Here is a 16,841-nt window from a genome sequence, read left to right as displayed (position 1 = left end):
AGAAAAAGTTTATATATATTGCATGCCATTCACTTCTTCAAGGAGTCTGCAGATGTGCTTGTTCCAATATTTTGCCACTTTCACATTATCCGTAACACTTGTGTATTTCTTTACCTTGGAAGCCCACTGTCGTATTACATATTCACAAGAACTTTGTGGACTATCTTCAACTACTGCCCCTGAAATCACAGACACGTCTTCTGAAACACTTGAAATCTCACAGCCTTCGTTCACATCATCAGTAGATTTCCTTAGGGTAAGATCACCTAGTCATCTATCCTGCCTTACTAACATAACATCACCCGTCCTTGGGAACTTTGGAAACTAAATCATTGCACTTGATTCTCAAAATCAATTGGTAAGTTTTTTTTTTAACGCCCCATTTACGTCGTCTTCGCTTCTCTCCGTGAAATATAATGCTTCTGTAAGTAATATAAAGTTCATCAAACTGACTGATTAATAACATCAATATAAGTTGATGACGGTATAATATAAATTGTCAATAACGTCCAAAAAAATTCTCAAACCCCATAAATTAAAAACTTTTAACAGATACTGACAAACGAGCTCTTATATTTAGTAAAAGTGTTCTTAAAACTGGAAAACGGGACTTCATTTAAATGCCTGTAACGACTAACAGGATTTCATTGGTAAAAATTCCAGTTCTTCCTGCAAGTCCAAAAATACCACAGCGTCATGGGAGAATGATTTGGTAACTTTATCATTTTCTGTTGGCCTCCAACCATACGTTTCTATGAAAACTGCGAAAATCTTCTTACCCATTCTACATATATTAAAGTAAGCCTCCATAAGTCGGCAGAATTTAGCTCCATATGTGAGAGCATTTCACAAAGGAATTTTTTGCTAGTTTTCTGTCCCCTTTAACATGCTTGTAGTCAAGAAAAATCTACTTTCTTGCATAAATATTTCAGCAAAAAAATAAATAAATAAATAAAATAAATAAGTAAAATAACAAGACAATTAAAAACCACTAAAAGCAAGACGCACATTAAACTTCAAAAAATTAATGATTACGATTAAAATTTTGTGTTTTGAATGCACTTCATGTTCTATGTAAATAACATTGGTGATGTCGTGGATTGAAAGATCCTTGAGCATCCACTAAAACACAATAAGCGTTTAGAACCACTTTTAGAAAAAAAGTTTTTTCTTCTTCTTTTTTTTATTCACTGTGCCATTTGTTTCAAGAAAGCTGAAGGTCCCAATTTGCTACTCTCTAGCTCCAGATGAACAGCCAACAAACAATACGAGGTCAAAAGACGCTGTATCAACTCCACAAATCTCACTTTCCTACGCCCAACTTTCTTGACCATTTCAAGTTATATATTATTGATTAAGCTGCAATTGCATGATACCTAATTTCTGAATAACATCTCAATTCTTTTCCAGGTTCAAAAAGGCAGTAACGTAATGGCGCCTGAAAGCAAAGTTTGACGTCTTGCTTCTAATATTTATATACTTGGGAAGTAGACCCTCTTTTAAACAAGTCTTATTGAAAGTTATTGCTGCTTCAGCACTGTTGATTCTATAGAGTGACTTCTCTATTTTTCTTATCAAACTCTTCTCATGATTGCTTAACTGGCAAGCAACATGCCGAAAGGGGTTGTCAAAATCTGTGGATTTGTCATAATCTTGCTTATTATACATATACAATTTCTCTCTCTCTCTCTCTTCTCTCTTCTTTCTCTCTCCCTTGCTGACGCGTTTCGCCCTACTCCTCTGTGCATGGTCACAGCTGGAGTTGCTGCTGGACTGAAGAATGGTGGTTTTTGCTGCTTGAGATTAAGCTGGTCTTATGCCAGCACGGGCTCTTGCTCCTAGAGCAGCCCGTAGTGAATGGTGGTGTTGTTGTTGGAGATTAAGCTGGCCTTATGGTAGCACAGGCCCTTGCTCACAGAGCAGCTTGTAGAAAAATGGTTGTTGTTGTTGTTGTATTTGATTAAGCTGACCTTGTGTCAGCACGGGCTCTTGCTCACCGAGCAGCCCGTAAAAAAAGGTGGTTGTTGTTGAAGATTAAGCTGGCTTTATGCCAGCACGGGCTCTTGCTCAAGAGCAGCCCACAGTAAATGGTGGTTGTTGTTGTTTAAGATTAAGCTGGCCTTGTGCCAGCACGGGCTCTTGCTCACAGAGCAGCCCGTAATAGTGGTGGTTGTTGTTGTTTAAGATTAAGCTGGCCTTGTGCCAGCACGGGCTCTTGCTCACAGAGCAGCCCGTAATATAGTGGTGGTTGTTGTTGTTTTTGATTTAGCTGACCTTGTGTCAGCACGGGCTCTTGCTCACAGAGCAGCCCGTAAGTAGTGGTGGTTGGTGAGTCCTGCTGTTTATATGCTGACTGTGCGGGCGCCCAGAAATCGGCACACATGGGTCACAGGTGAAAGCTGCGCTGTGATTGGTTGGCCGCATTGCTTCTCAAGCTAAAAATTCGCTGGATGCGTTAGTACCTTTTCGGCTAGCTATCTTCACCTGGAGCTGCTTTCTCATTGGTTGGTGTTGGGCTTTCGTCGTTGCTGGTATTACTAGCGCTAGGGCGCTCGTCTGGCTCGTCGGGGTGGGGGGCTGGTGCTGGTATTGACTCCCATAAGAGCTGGCAGTGTATTTCTCACGCATGTAGGCAGCAAAAATGGCTCCTGTGTCGTATTTAAACACGGATTTTGGTCGAGAATAAATAATGTTTCCAGGAGGCGAAGTCTTCTCTGGTCCGGGGCGCGTCCAATTATTTTGATGTTATTGACATTGTCCTCATGTCAGACGAGCTGCTGGTGGGCGCGGAGGACATGTCGCTTGATAGCTCCGTCATGGGCGTAGCAGTCGTAATGTTGTCATCACGATGTATACTCCAGGGCATCCTTGGAAGGGTCATGTATAGCGGTAAACGACATTATTCTGCTTCAGGGGGTCTCTTACAGGCGAGGCGGGGTTGTTCTTCATAATCAGGTCTTTTGTCTTCCTGTTCTTGTAATAGACGATCAGCGAGATCTTCTTCCGTAGGAGTGACGTTGTCGCTAATGATCTTATTGATTGCTCGCGTGGTCGTCTTGAAGTGCGAAGCGCACTTGCTGCCGTCATTGAGACACATTCTCAAATCAGAGCCGACACCAAGAAAGAGGTCGAAGCCCTTCGTCAGCAGTTCCATAGCAAGAGCGCAGTTAACTTTACCGTACAGAGTATAGCTGCGACGAGAGGCTCCCCTTTCTCGACGTCCTGGTCTCCAAAACCGCACCATAGTGGACTACCACCGTATATACTAAAGCAACTAATTTGGGAATTTTTAGCTTGAAAAGCAATGCAGCCAACCAATCATAGAGCAGCTTTCACTTGTGACCCACTGTGCGCATATTTCTGAGCGCCCGCACAGTCAGCATACAAACAGCAGGACTCACCACCATACCTATGGACTGCTCTACAAGCAAGAGCCCGTGCTGGCACAAGGCCAGCTTAATCTCAAACAACATCAACCACCATTCACTGCGGGCTGCTCTGTGAGCAAGAGCCCGTGCTGGCATAAGGCCAGCTTAATCTCAAACAACAACCACCATTCTTCATTCCAACAGCAACTCCAACTGTGACCATGCCCAGAGGAGTAGAGAGAAACGCTTCAGCAAGAGAGAGAGAGAGAGAGAGAGAGAGAGAGAGAGAGAGAGAGAGGAGACATTGTATATGTATAATAAACAAGATTATGACAAATCCACAGATTTTGACAACCCCTTTCGGCATGTTGCTTGCCAGTTTAAGCAACCATGAGAAGACTGATCAGAAAAATAGAATCAACAGTGCTGAAGCCACAATAACATTCAATAAAACATGCTTCTAATAGTTATTAAAAAAGTATATATATATATATATATATATATATATAAATATATATATATGTATATATATATATATATAAATATATATATATGTAATATAATATATGTATATATATATATATGTGTATAACAGAATCACGAAAGTTAGGAACGTGATAAATCCATAAATAAAGATAAATGCCACGAAGGAAAAAATAAACGAAGGAGTCTGCGAGATCTTTCGGCTGAAAAGCCCTTTACTGAAGCAGCTACTGACAAAAATACGAGAAAAGACAATACAAGAAGGTTCGTATAACTGACAGATAGGGATTATAAAAGGATTAGTGCCTAGAATCCGCACACCTGGAAGATAAGAAACCTTCCCAAACAAGCATAAACAAAGGGTGCAATTAAAGGTTTAAGACAATCATCTCAGATACAATCTCCAGACAATTAAAGGATTATAGGTGACAGCTATACGGAACCTGGTAGACAAAACCATATTCACAAAAAATGACAGACATACATTACAATAAAATTTTTTTTTTTTTAATAACTCTAAGGCAACTGATTTTTATTTAAGTCAGTAATTATATATTTGAGGTCATTCTTAAACATGTTACAGATACAAGGGTCTAAATGAAAAAGGCCACGACTAACATTGAAATTACAATGAAAAGTAAGTTGTATTAAAGCAGATTCTAAAAGATTTCGTGATAAGACATCTCTTGACCGTGCAATTACTGAACTGTCAATCCAATTAATTCGGTGGTTGTTTTCACTTAAATGAATAAATAATGCATTAGATTTTTGCCCAGTTTTTACAGAGTATTTATGCTGGCTTAGCCTTACTTCTAAGCCCTTGCTCGACTGTCCGAGGTAGAATGAGGGACAATCCATACATGGAATTTTATATATTATGTTGTTGCTTTCTCTGGGGCCATTTTTTATTAACATTCTTTTTAGTGTGTTATTATAGGAAGAAACAAGGTTGACATTAAAAGCTTTTAACAATGGTTTAATGGTTTCAAATCCGTTAAAATAAGGCAAACTGAGAATGTTCTTAGAATTTTCTTTCTGTGTGTTGTTTTCAGTATAAAACTTTTTGTGGGCTTTATTATAACAAATGTCTAATATATGTGAAGGATAGCATAAATCTTTCCCTATTTTTCTTATGTATTCAATTTCTTGATCCAAATATTGTGGACTGACAATTCGTAATGCTCGTAAAAACATAGAGGAAAAAATTGATATTTTTATATTAAGATGGTGGCCTGAGAAGAAATGAACATAAGTTAAGTTGTTAGTCGGTTTCCTATAAATACTGAATTTACATTGAAATGGTTCTCTATGTATCAAAACATCTAAGAAAGGGAGGCAATTGTCTTTTTCTAATTCTAGAGTAAACTTAATCGATGGTACCTGGTTATTTAATTTAGAGAGTAAATCATTTACATCAATACCGACAGGAAGAACAGCTAAACAATCATCAACGTAACGATACCACTTTACAGGAATATGAATGATATTAGGTAAGTAGCGTTTTTCGAAGAATTCCATATACAGGTTTGAGAGCAATGGTGATAAAGGATTTCCCATTGCCATGCCAAAAATTTGTTGATAAAATTCACCATTGAATATAAACTTACAATCACAAATGCACAAACTCGTGAGTGAAATAATGTGACTTATAGGTAGAGGTAATTCATGCTGAGTTAGTTCATTGCTAAGATATTCTAAAATAGAGTCTATAGGGACTTTAGTAAAAAGAGAACATACGTCAAAACTAACGAATCTATCAGTAGGGCAAAGAGCAATTTTGTATAATCTATCAACTAAATCTAGAGAATTATATATATGAGAATCGGAGATGGTTCCAAGTAACGGGGACAAGATCTTAGTGATATATTTCGAGAGTTTATATGAAATTGAACCAACAGTACTGATAATAGGCCGCATAGGGTTATTTTCTTTGTGCGTTTTGACTAATCCATATAAGTAAGGTAGCGAAGGAGAATTGACTGACAATTTGCCTAGTAGTTCTGTTTTATCTTTAAGGATACTTTTCACTATGCTATTGAAGTTTTTTATGACTTGATCAAGAGGATTTTTTGTTAGTTTTCTATAAGTCACATCATCATCCAGTAGGGCTTGCATACGTGATATGTAGTCAGCTTTATCTAAAATTACTATACTATTTGACTTATCCGCTTTTGTGATGTGGATAGTATTGTCCTTTTTAACGGATTTGAAACCATTAAACCATTGTTAAAAGCTTTTAATGTCAACCTTGTTTCTTCCTATAATAACACACTAAAAAGAATGTTAATAAAAAATGGCCCCAGAGAAAGCAACAACATAATATATAAAATTCCATGTATGGATTGTCCCTCATTCTACCTCGGACAGTCGAGCAAGGGCTTAGAAGTAAGGCTAAGCCAGCATAAATACTCTGTAAAAACTGGGCAAAAATCTAATGCATTATTTATTCATTTAAGTGAAAACAACCACCGAATTAATTGGATTGACAGTTCAGTAATTGCACGGTCAAGAGATGTCTTATCACGAAATCTTTTAGAATCTGCTTTAATACAACTTACTTTTCATTGTAATTTCAATGTTAGTCGTGGCCTTTTTCATTTAGACCCTTGTATCTGTAACATGTTTAAGAATGACCTCAAATATATAATTACTGACTTAAATAAAAATCAGTTGCCTTAGAGTTATTAAAAAAAAATTTTATTGTAATGTATGTCTGTCATTTTTTGTGAATATGGTTTTGTCTACCAGGTTCCGTATAGCTGTCACCTATAATCCTTTAATTGTCTGGAGATTGTATCTGAGATGATTGTCTTAAACCTTTAATTGCACCCTTTGTTTATGCTTGTTTGGGAAGGTTTCTTATCTTCCAGGTGTGTCGGATTCTAGGCACTAATCCTTTTATAATCCCTATCTGTCAGTTATACGAACCTTCTTGTATTGTCTTTTCTCGTATTTTTGTCAGTAGCTGCTTCAGTAAAGGGCTTTTCAGCCGAAAGATCTCGCAGACTCCTTCGTTTATTTTTCCTTCGTGGCATTTATCTTTATTTATATATATATGTATATATATATAGGATGTATATATATACATATATATATATATAGTATATATACGTGTGTATATATATATATATATATATATATATATATATAATATATATATATAATAACTAGAAGCTAGACCTGTTGTAAGGCTAAAAATCTGCAATAATATTACGTGTTTGAGAGCAAAGGCTTGACAGTTGCAGGTTTTCAAACGAACTAAATTATATATACTACATATATACTATCATACATATATATATATATATATATATATCTATATATATATATATTTATATTTATTTATATATGTATGTGTAAACATAACTACTAGAAGCAAGACCTATTGAAAGATAATCTGTCTCTTGAAAATAGATCTTCCCTTCATGATGATAGTATAACAGCATGAGACTTGAAACTACTAACAAAGAAAAGTGCTAACAGACCTAGAATCACATAAAACAATGTGATAGTTTTCAGTAGCATAAAATTTAACTGAAAACGGCTATAAAAACAACTAACGCTTACATAAGAATATCCATCTGCGTAAAAAGGTTGGTCAAGCAGTGGAATGTTTGGTCATTATTAAAAAAAATAATATAATTAAACAAAACATTATAATGGACAAGGCATCACTGTAAGCCAAAACTGATTTTCACCTTCTGCGCGTAAAATAAAAAAAAATCGTCTGCTTCAAATTTACTTTCTGAAACATCTCGAACTGATGACGCAACTTCCTGATACTAAAAACGGTTGATGTAATAAAATGTTGGTGCAGTTTTGACAAATGTGCTAAATTCCAACAACTAAGAGAGCTTTCCCCGACGGTTGAGAAGGTAACAAAATAAAACCTTAGACAACCATCTGTATGCACCACAGAAAAAAAATTATAATGTAAAACTGACCGCTTGAGAGAGCCAAAAGGTCCCTTCTCCTTAAGAAAGACACTCTCGCCCTTGTTTTTTTCTTTAAAATGGTTCTTATAACAATTCGAGAAAGAAACTAACGACAGTAAAATATAATCAATGATTTCGTTTCTGGTTCTTAAAGCGTGTACAATACATTCGTCAACGTGTGTGTGTTTGTGTGTATTCTGAATCTTTTGGATTCAGTTACCGATGGTATACTAAAAGAAAGAGTCCTACAAAGCTATTAAGATTAAAAGATCTGTGAATACACACTTCATAGAATGAGAATTCATCGGACGAACAGCATAGCATGTACTAAGATTTATTAGAGTTATTGCAGATTACTACAGGACTCAATAGTAGGTACTGCTATTAAAGATGTGTTGGAATGTAAAAAGGTCTTTAGGATTCGCTAGACTGTATAAAAATGTCATAAAAAGTACATTTCATGAAGGATAAACGACATTGAACAGGGTAACCTAAAAGAATCTCTCAAACCTGTCGCTTGGGCTAACAATGTGGTCTTTGGAACCTAACCATATTAGGAATTGCGGAGAGGATTCAGACGCCTTCCAGCATGTCATCAGCTGATGAACTCGAATCTTGTTTATAATGAATCTTGATGCTAGTTTCGTTTATTTGATTTGTATTCACGATATGACTTCACAATAACAAATGGAGCGTCTGTGGATTTTATTTTATTTTTAAACAGATGACGGACGAGCGCTTGCAAATGAGCACATGAAAGCAAACTTAAACTTAATAATTTATGTTTAGACGATGGACATAACAATCCTACAAATGCTAAGTACCCTAGGTACATCTCCTCACCCTTTAACCGATCACAGCTATTTAGGTGGCACTAATGGTTGCTTCTCCATTGTAATTCATCCGCGATGTCAATTTCCTTAGGAGAGAAAGCGAGGGGGGGATGGGGAGGGGGTCGTATTAAAAATGAGATATATTCGACTCGATTTGGGAAAATTTGTGAGAATTTATGAGATCGTAAATCTGTGAGGGAGGGAGAAGACGTTGGTGTTATTGATGTATGTTGTCATAAATTGTCCTTTTCATGATGGTGGAAAATGTGTCAAAATAGCCGAAAGCGAGTTGGTTTCATTTTGTCTCTATCTGTGTTTTCGATTTCCACTATTCTTCTCGCTTTGCTGCTCCAAAAACATAACTACTACCGTATAAGCCAGTGATGAGATGATTTACATGTAAGTAGGTCCTGAAATTCGACGATTAGGTGTAATACATTTAACGGATAAAGATGTGATTTTACAAAGGAATATAACCGCATGAAAGCTACTATCATTCAATAAAAACAAGTTGTTACTATGCATATTCTAAATAAGTCTTACGTATGTACATAAACACATACTTGGACATATTTAACTCATTATCCATAATGATAATAGAAAACATATTTAATTACGAGCAAACATAACCTAGACAGCAGACATACTTGCTGGAGGTGAAGGAAAACCTTGTAAACCATTAGAATGCATCGACTGAGACGTCAAACTGGAGTTAAAATGACACTGATGTGACTGGAAATATTGTGAATCTTCAGCAACAAATTCTTTTGCCAATGACATCAGTGGAAGCGTTATGACTGATTTTACTTATCTCATAATAAATACATTACAGGCTTCGGAGGCAGGTACCACCATAACGATGTTTATATCTAATAGCTACTTGACAGAATTAAAAGTTTCAGTAACACCTCTGAAAGACTCACTTTTATCTACTTCTCAGGAGGGATCATACGACAAGCAATTCCTCAATGTGAAATAATCGGTTGCTTACTGGAAAAAATAAGTAGATCCTCTAATGTAAATTTGTAGGAAAACAAGACAGAAAGAAGGTATCATTTTCAGTAAGTAATTTCAACATTTTCTGGAATTTCACGTGGAAATTACCACTTAAAGGTGATTAAATTTAGATCACTAGCAACATTTAAGTTTATCAAAATCTAAATATAAGAAAATATAGCCTAAAAAATTCTGTTTCATTTCTAGTAATCCAAGAATTTGCAGTTTTGCAATTGTACTTTTTCTCGTTTTGCTATACAAAGCAAACATTCATTAACAATCAAGACACATTTGGCATCTGAATCCTGTTATTTAAGCCAGAAGCAATGCAATATGATGACCAACAAATAATTATGAAGATAAAATATTAAAAATATTTCTAACAACCTGATAAATAATTAATGAACAGAAACGAAAACCCCTTAGGCAGTGATTCTGCTTTCAATGTAAAGTAGCAATCAAAAGGTACCAAATATCTTTGTATTTGCCTGGAAGGGCATTGACCCATCACTCCTCATAATTATATATATATATATATATATATATATATATATATATATATATATATATGTGTGTGTGTATGTATGTATGTATGTATGTATGTATATACATATACATATACAAGAAATAATACCATATCTCTAGCTCTAGAACATACCTTATAAGTATATTTTCTCATAAAATCTTCTCCAACTATGTTCAGTGCTGACTAACGAAGGTAATGCATTTGTTTTCACAAGGCTGACTGTGAAAAGCGTTTCTTACTGGAGGCCTGCAAAAGTAATAAACCCTAATATAGGTAGGTAACATAAACATCAATTAGTAAGAGAATAAATATCATGTGGAAAACAATTAACTTCAAAGAAGACCTTCATAAAATGATTCCACTGAATGCAGGTTTTCTGCAATAAAAACATTTGATTAAAGAGGCAGGGGAAAATTACGCAAACGGCCGAGATTTTGTGCAAAAATGTATACAGTAAACGTTGGCTGTAAAATCAAGTTACAATTCGTCGACGAAATATCGTGCACAGTGAGCGCAAAAATATTTCGAGTTCTGTACGATTCTGAAATTTTTCTGCGGCATGACGCAAAAAGAAAGGCGGTTTTGCGTCATCGTCGTGCGTCAACACACCAGTAAACAGCAAACAAACATTAAACAAATAAACAACCTGAAAGATGATCTTAATATAAGGTATCTGACCAAGTTTTGAGCATACCTCACATATGCAACCGGTTAAAATCTTGTTTACCAGTCACTACCAAATCTAACGGACGCATAAATTTCATGTACCTTAAGCTTAAGCTAGATGTTCTTCATACCTATATACGTATAATAACTTGGTCTATAACATTCTAAAATACTAAAATCTGGAAGCATTTACAATAAAAAAAATTTATAATGAAAAATTTGATCTGATATTAGTTAACACTGACATCATACACAGACAGACACGTGTAAGGATGAGCCTGCAAGAGATATGAGATATAAATAAATAAATAAATAAATATATATATATATATATATATATATATATATATATATATATATATTATATATATATATATATATACACACATATACTAGTAAATATGTTCTCCTACAACAGAATTTCATCTAATAAAAGGAGCCCATAAAAACGCCAAAATATAAATACTATATACTATGTTTAAGAGACTGCTGTCTCTCTCTTTAGGTAGGTAATGAATGAGAAAAGTTACAGAAAAGGTGGTAGTTATACCATAACCAAGAGATCCATCCACAGCTGGTAACCATTTTACTAGGTCATCCCCGCTGATGATTTCTCTTTAATCGTCTTAAGCGTTGGTTGAAGGAAGATTTTATCTATGATATCTGAATTCCATGCGTCCTTTGAGATGTTTATGTACTGGCTTTTGTACCGACATTTGCTGCTATACATTATACATGACAAATTACAGTTTATTCTGTGGTTATAGTTATTTATATTGTTTAAAATGGCTGAGCTCTGTTGTCCATACCTAACTGTTCATTCATGTTATATTAATCTCTGGGGAAGTGATTTTCATGTAAAACTGATGTAAGATTGATCACAGTAAAGGCATGGGTTTTCGTATACTCGTGTGTCCTTGGTAATTGTCTTTTGTTGGACGTTAATCAGGGATTTGGCTAAGGTATTTGTGTAGGTAAAGGGAAAAGGGTTAGATTTTCCGAGAGTCTGGGTTAGTGTCTTAATCCTGTCCAGGTGTAAGATTTTTATTTTACTGTTGGGTGTCTCTCTGGTTGTCTTGAGGGGGTCGGTAGAAAATTATGCTTTATGAATCGCTTTCTCGATTATATAGTCAGGATACCTTAAAGACGAAAGCTGCTTAGGAATGAGTTCAAATTCCTATTCAAATACTTATTAGATACATATAATCCAACTAATTTTATTATTTTGTCAAGAGCAGACAGGAAATGATCTAAATAAGGGGCTAATTTTCCCTTCAAAAGCTGTAGAACGTCCTGTAATGGTACTGTTGTGAATAGGGAATCTACATCAAGGCTTACAAGTTTTAAACTGTGAAGTGGTATATGTGCTCTCTGAATTTGTGACAAAAACCTTTCGAATGTTTAATGTGACTGGGAGAAAAAGTACCTAAGAAAGGGGAAAGAAGGCCAGCTAACCATTTAGAAATTTTATAGTTGAAAGCTCCGGGACATGAAATGATATGTCTAAATAGAAGACTGTCTTTGTGAGTTTTCGGAAGACCATAAAAGTAAGGTAGTTTTGGGTTGATGATTTGAAATTTTTCAAATACTTCAATGGTATTTTTATCTTGGCCAATTAATCTTACTTACCTAAAAAAATCTGTGGGGACGTTTTGGAGGGGATTTTTCGTCAATTTGTTATAAGTGTTTGTGTCACTAAGGGGTTGGTTGGTTTTTTCCAGGTAGAAGTCTTTGTCCATGATTACGATTTTGCCATCTAACTTTTTTAGCGAATTTGTTCCCCAGATTTCCTGGAAAAGGAATTTGAACTAATTCGTAAGCAGCTTTCGTCTTTAAGGTATCCTGATCATATAATTGAGAAAGCGATTCATAAAGCAAACATAATTTTCTGCCGACCCCCTCGAAACAAGACCAGAGAGACAACCAACAAGAAAATAAAAAAACCCACACCTGGAGCTTGGAAAATCTAACACGTTTCCTTTAACAACCCAAATACCCTAGCCAAATCCCTGTTAACGTCCAACAATTTGCCATTAAGTGTTTGTCATTAAGGGGTTGGTTGAGTTTATCGAGGTAGAAGTCTTTGTCCATGATTATGATTATTTTGCCATCTAACTTTTTTAATGAATTTATTACCCCGATTTCCTGGAAAAGGAATTTTAACTAATTCGTAAGCAGTTTTCTTCTTTAAGGTATCCTGACCATATAATTGAGAAGGTGATTCATAAAGCAAATGTAATTTTCTACCGACCCCCTCAAAACAAGACCAGAGAGACACCCAACAATAAAATAAAAAAAACCCACACCTGGAGCTCGGAAAATCTAACCCTTTTGCCTTTACCAACCCAAATACCCTAGCCAAATCCCCGATTAACGTCAAACAAAAGACAATCCCCAAAAACACATGAGTATACGAAAACAGATGCCTGGACGGAGACCAATCTTACATCGGTCTTACAGGGATCACTCCCCCAGAGATTAATACAACATAAATGGACAGTTAGGTATGAACAACAGAGCTCAGCTATTTTTAACAATATAAATAACCATAACCACAGAATAAATTGGAGTTTGTCACATATAATTTATAGCAGCAAATGTCGGTACAAAAGCCAGATGATATAGTCAGTATTGATTAAACAAAGACAGGTAATGGACACCTCAAAGGGTGCCTGGGATTCAGATATTATGGATAAAAATCTTCCTTCAATCAACACTTAAGAAGATTAAAGAGAAATTATCAGCGGGGCTGACCTAGTAAAATGGCTACCAGCTGTGGATGGATATCTTGGTATAAATACTGCCTTTTCTTTAATTTTTCTCATTCATTACCTACCTGAAGAGAGAAAAAGCAGTCTCTGACATATGGTACTTACTTTCTATGGGCTCCTTTTATCAGATAAAAATATATATAAAAAAACACACATCCATCTATATATATATATATTTATTAATATAATATTATATAATATATATAATATTAGTATATATATATAATTATATATATATATTATTTATAATATTATATATATATAGATATATTTTTTAGATATATATATATAAAATATATATATAATGTTTTTGTATGTGTAAAATTTGATCTGATATTAGTTAACATTGATATATTAATATATATATATATATATATATATATATATATATAATATATATATATCTATTATATATATATATATATATATTTATATTATATTATAATAATATTTATCTATATATATATATCATATATATATATATATTTTATATATATAATATTTAAACTATATATATATATATTATATATATTTGTTTAATTATCTATTTTATAATGAAATGTATATTATTACATAATATATAAATATATATAATTTTTATTATCTATACATTCATACATGTATATATATATATATATTATATATATATATATATATATATATATATATATATATAACATATACATATACATGTGAGTTTATTATATTATATATATATATATATATATATATATATTATATATATATATATATATATTATCTAATAAAAGGAGCCATAGAACGTAAGTACTATATTTGAGAGACTGCTTTCTCTCTCTTCAGCTAAGTAATGAATGAGAAAAGTTACAGAAAAGGCAGTATTTATACCAATAGATCCATCCACAGCTGATAGCCATTTTACTAGTTCATTCCTGCAGATAATTTCTCTTTAATCTTCTTAAGCATTGGTTGAAGGAAGATTTTATCCATGATATCTGAATCCCAGGCACCATTCGAGGTGGTCATTACCTGTTTTTGTTTAATCAATACTGACTATCATCTGGCTTTTGTACCGACATTTGCAGCTATAAATTATATGTGACAAAGTCCAGTTTATTCTGTGGTTATGGTTATGGTTTTCATTATATATTATTTTTTTTTTATATATAATATATATATAGATATATATATATATATATGATATATATATATATAAACATTGCCTTGTGTGAATTTTTATAGATTAAAATAAACTGGTTACTTGACAAAATTTTCGGGGTAGAAATACTTGTTCTTGTTTCATATCATTCCTGCCCATGTACAAGACAAAACACTTTCCCTAAAGATTAGTTTCCCTTTTAGGTAATTGCTGGGTGTATAACTATTCAAAGATAAAACGATTATGTTGTGATTCACTTTGGAAACATCGAACAAGAAAGTTTTGATATTCTCTATATAGTACATCATTTAATTTCATTTAGAACCCAGTAAGTTTTATCCAGAGATGTAAATAGCAACTATGTCTTGCATTAATTTAAAAACGAAAAGAGTGTCTTCTGTTAATTCAGATTTAGAGACCAACATAGCCTCTTGTATCAATCTATGTTTAGCGACTGAGATAGCCTCTAGTGTTAAGATTCAGAAACTTAGATAGCCTCTTGTGTTAATTAGGACTCCAAGGAATAGAATGCCTCTTATGTTATGTTATTTGTAGACTGACAGTTTTATAGGACTATCGTGTTAGTAAAGAACGATAAACAGTTTACATTAAATTATAAGAATACGATCTCTTGTTATTAATTTGTCAACCGTTTTTAAAGAAAATTAACAAACAATATTAAATTGTGAGCGTTCATTATTATGATTAAGAAGTTAATGTTATTGCTACGAATTTGAAGTATATAACAGTTAAAATAACAACTGTTTCTTATTGTTATGAACCGTCTATGGGTTCTACAGGTTCTTAAGTTCCAGAACATTCGGGACTGGCGAAACTAGCAGAGATAGAGCCTAGCAACGGAGGGAGGAACTAAACAAACAAAAAGGTTCCTTAAACTAATTTCATACAGTTAAGTATTTAAACCTTTATACAAATTAGTCAGTAAGTCAGTCAATACCCTTGAAATCAGATCATCCATAAGTGGATATATAGTTATTTAAAAGCAGCAGCGCAGTCCATAAATTGAATTTTACCAAAATTAATATTAACGGTACCAAAATTAATATTGGTTCAAAATTAAATAACATTCAAAATGATCTAGCAGCATTACTCCAAATTATTGATATACTCAAAATTAGTCCGCATCAAAATAAAACAAGCATCAAAATTAAATATCAATACAGAGCTAACCACCAACACTTAAATCATATAACTGCAAGAACTTAAATCATTCAAAATATGAAAATAATAAATACCGTAAGTGAGCAGTAAAATATTACATTACTTAAATGTGTGACTTCTAAACAATTCCGAGAATTAGGCAAAACAAGGCATCATTAGGTCAACCTACATAGGTCACACTCCACCTAAGGAGATGACAGCTTCCGACACAGCAACAACAGACAATCCTATGCACTAGGTCATCAACACAGCTCCACGCTGCCAACGAGGTTACCCTCCACACAATGTCGCTCCCCAACTAACAAAAATACACCAATGTTGCCCACTGAAGCCACACTCCACATGACGTCGTTCTCCATACGACCAAAACACGCTAATGCTGGCCAATGACGTCACACTCGAAATGTCGTTCTCTCGACGACGAAAACACGCCAATGCTTTTCAATGACGTCACGCTCGACATGTCGTCCTCTCGACACGAACTCACACCAATGCTGCTGCCCAATGAGGTCATACTCGACATGTCGTACTCTTGACGACTAAAATACGCCAATGCTGCTGCCCAATGAGGTCATACTCGACATGTCGTACTCTTGACGACGAAAACACGCCAATGCTGCTGCCCAATGAGGTTACACTCGACGTGTCGTCCTCTCGACAATGAAAACACGCCAATGCTGCTGCCCAATGAGGTTACACTCGACGTGTCGTCCTCTCGACGATGAAAACACGCCAATGCTGGCCAAAGGCTGCCGACCTCCAACTCGAAGTCATACTCCGTACGACGGCTTCACACCAAATAACCAGGTATCCAGTACCTGACGCTGCCTCATACTGGACCACAGGTAAGCATACCTGACTGACTGACTGACTGACTAAAATCATACATCATCCGACACACGTCAACTCATTTGACCCTCCAAAATAGAAGAACAGGTTAATG

At 34.6% G+C, this 16,841-nt stretch overlaps 1 protein-coding gene across 4 annotated transcripts in view; it reads right to left on the bottom strand.

The window, feature by feature from the left end:
* The window catches only part of LOC135211014 (protein spaetzle 5-like), a 956,827-nt gene that overhangs the window by 379,458 nt on the left and 560,528 nt on the right, over positions 1-16,841 (bottom strand). For all 4 annotated transcript variants that reach the window (XM_064244036.1, XM_064244030.1, XM_064244035.1 and 1 more), the window contains one exon: positions 10,274-10,387. The gene's annotated coding sequence lies outside the window, so the exon portion shown is untranslated. The remainder of the gene's footprint in view (positions 1-10,273; positions 10,388-16,841) is intronic.

Source organism: Macrobrachium nipponense, chromosome 4 (genome assembly GCF_015104395.2).
Source record: "Macrobrachium nipponense isolate FS-2020 chromosome 4, ASM1510439v2, whole genome shotgun sequence".
NCBI classification, from domain to species: Eukaryota; Metazoa; Arthropoda; class Malacostraca; order Decapoda; family Palaemonidae; genus Macrobrachium; species Macrobrachium nipponense.
Note: the sequence above shows the minus strand (reverse complement) of the source record. Positions and strands in the feature narration are given on the sequence as shown.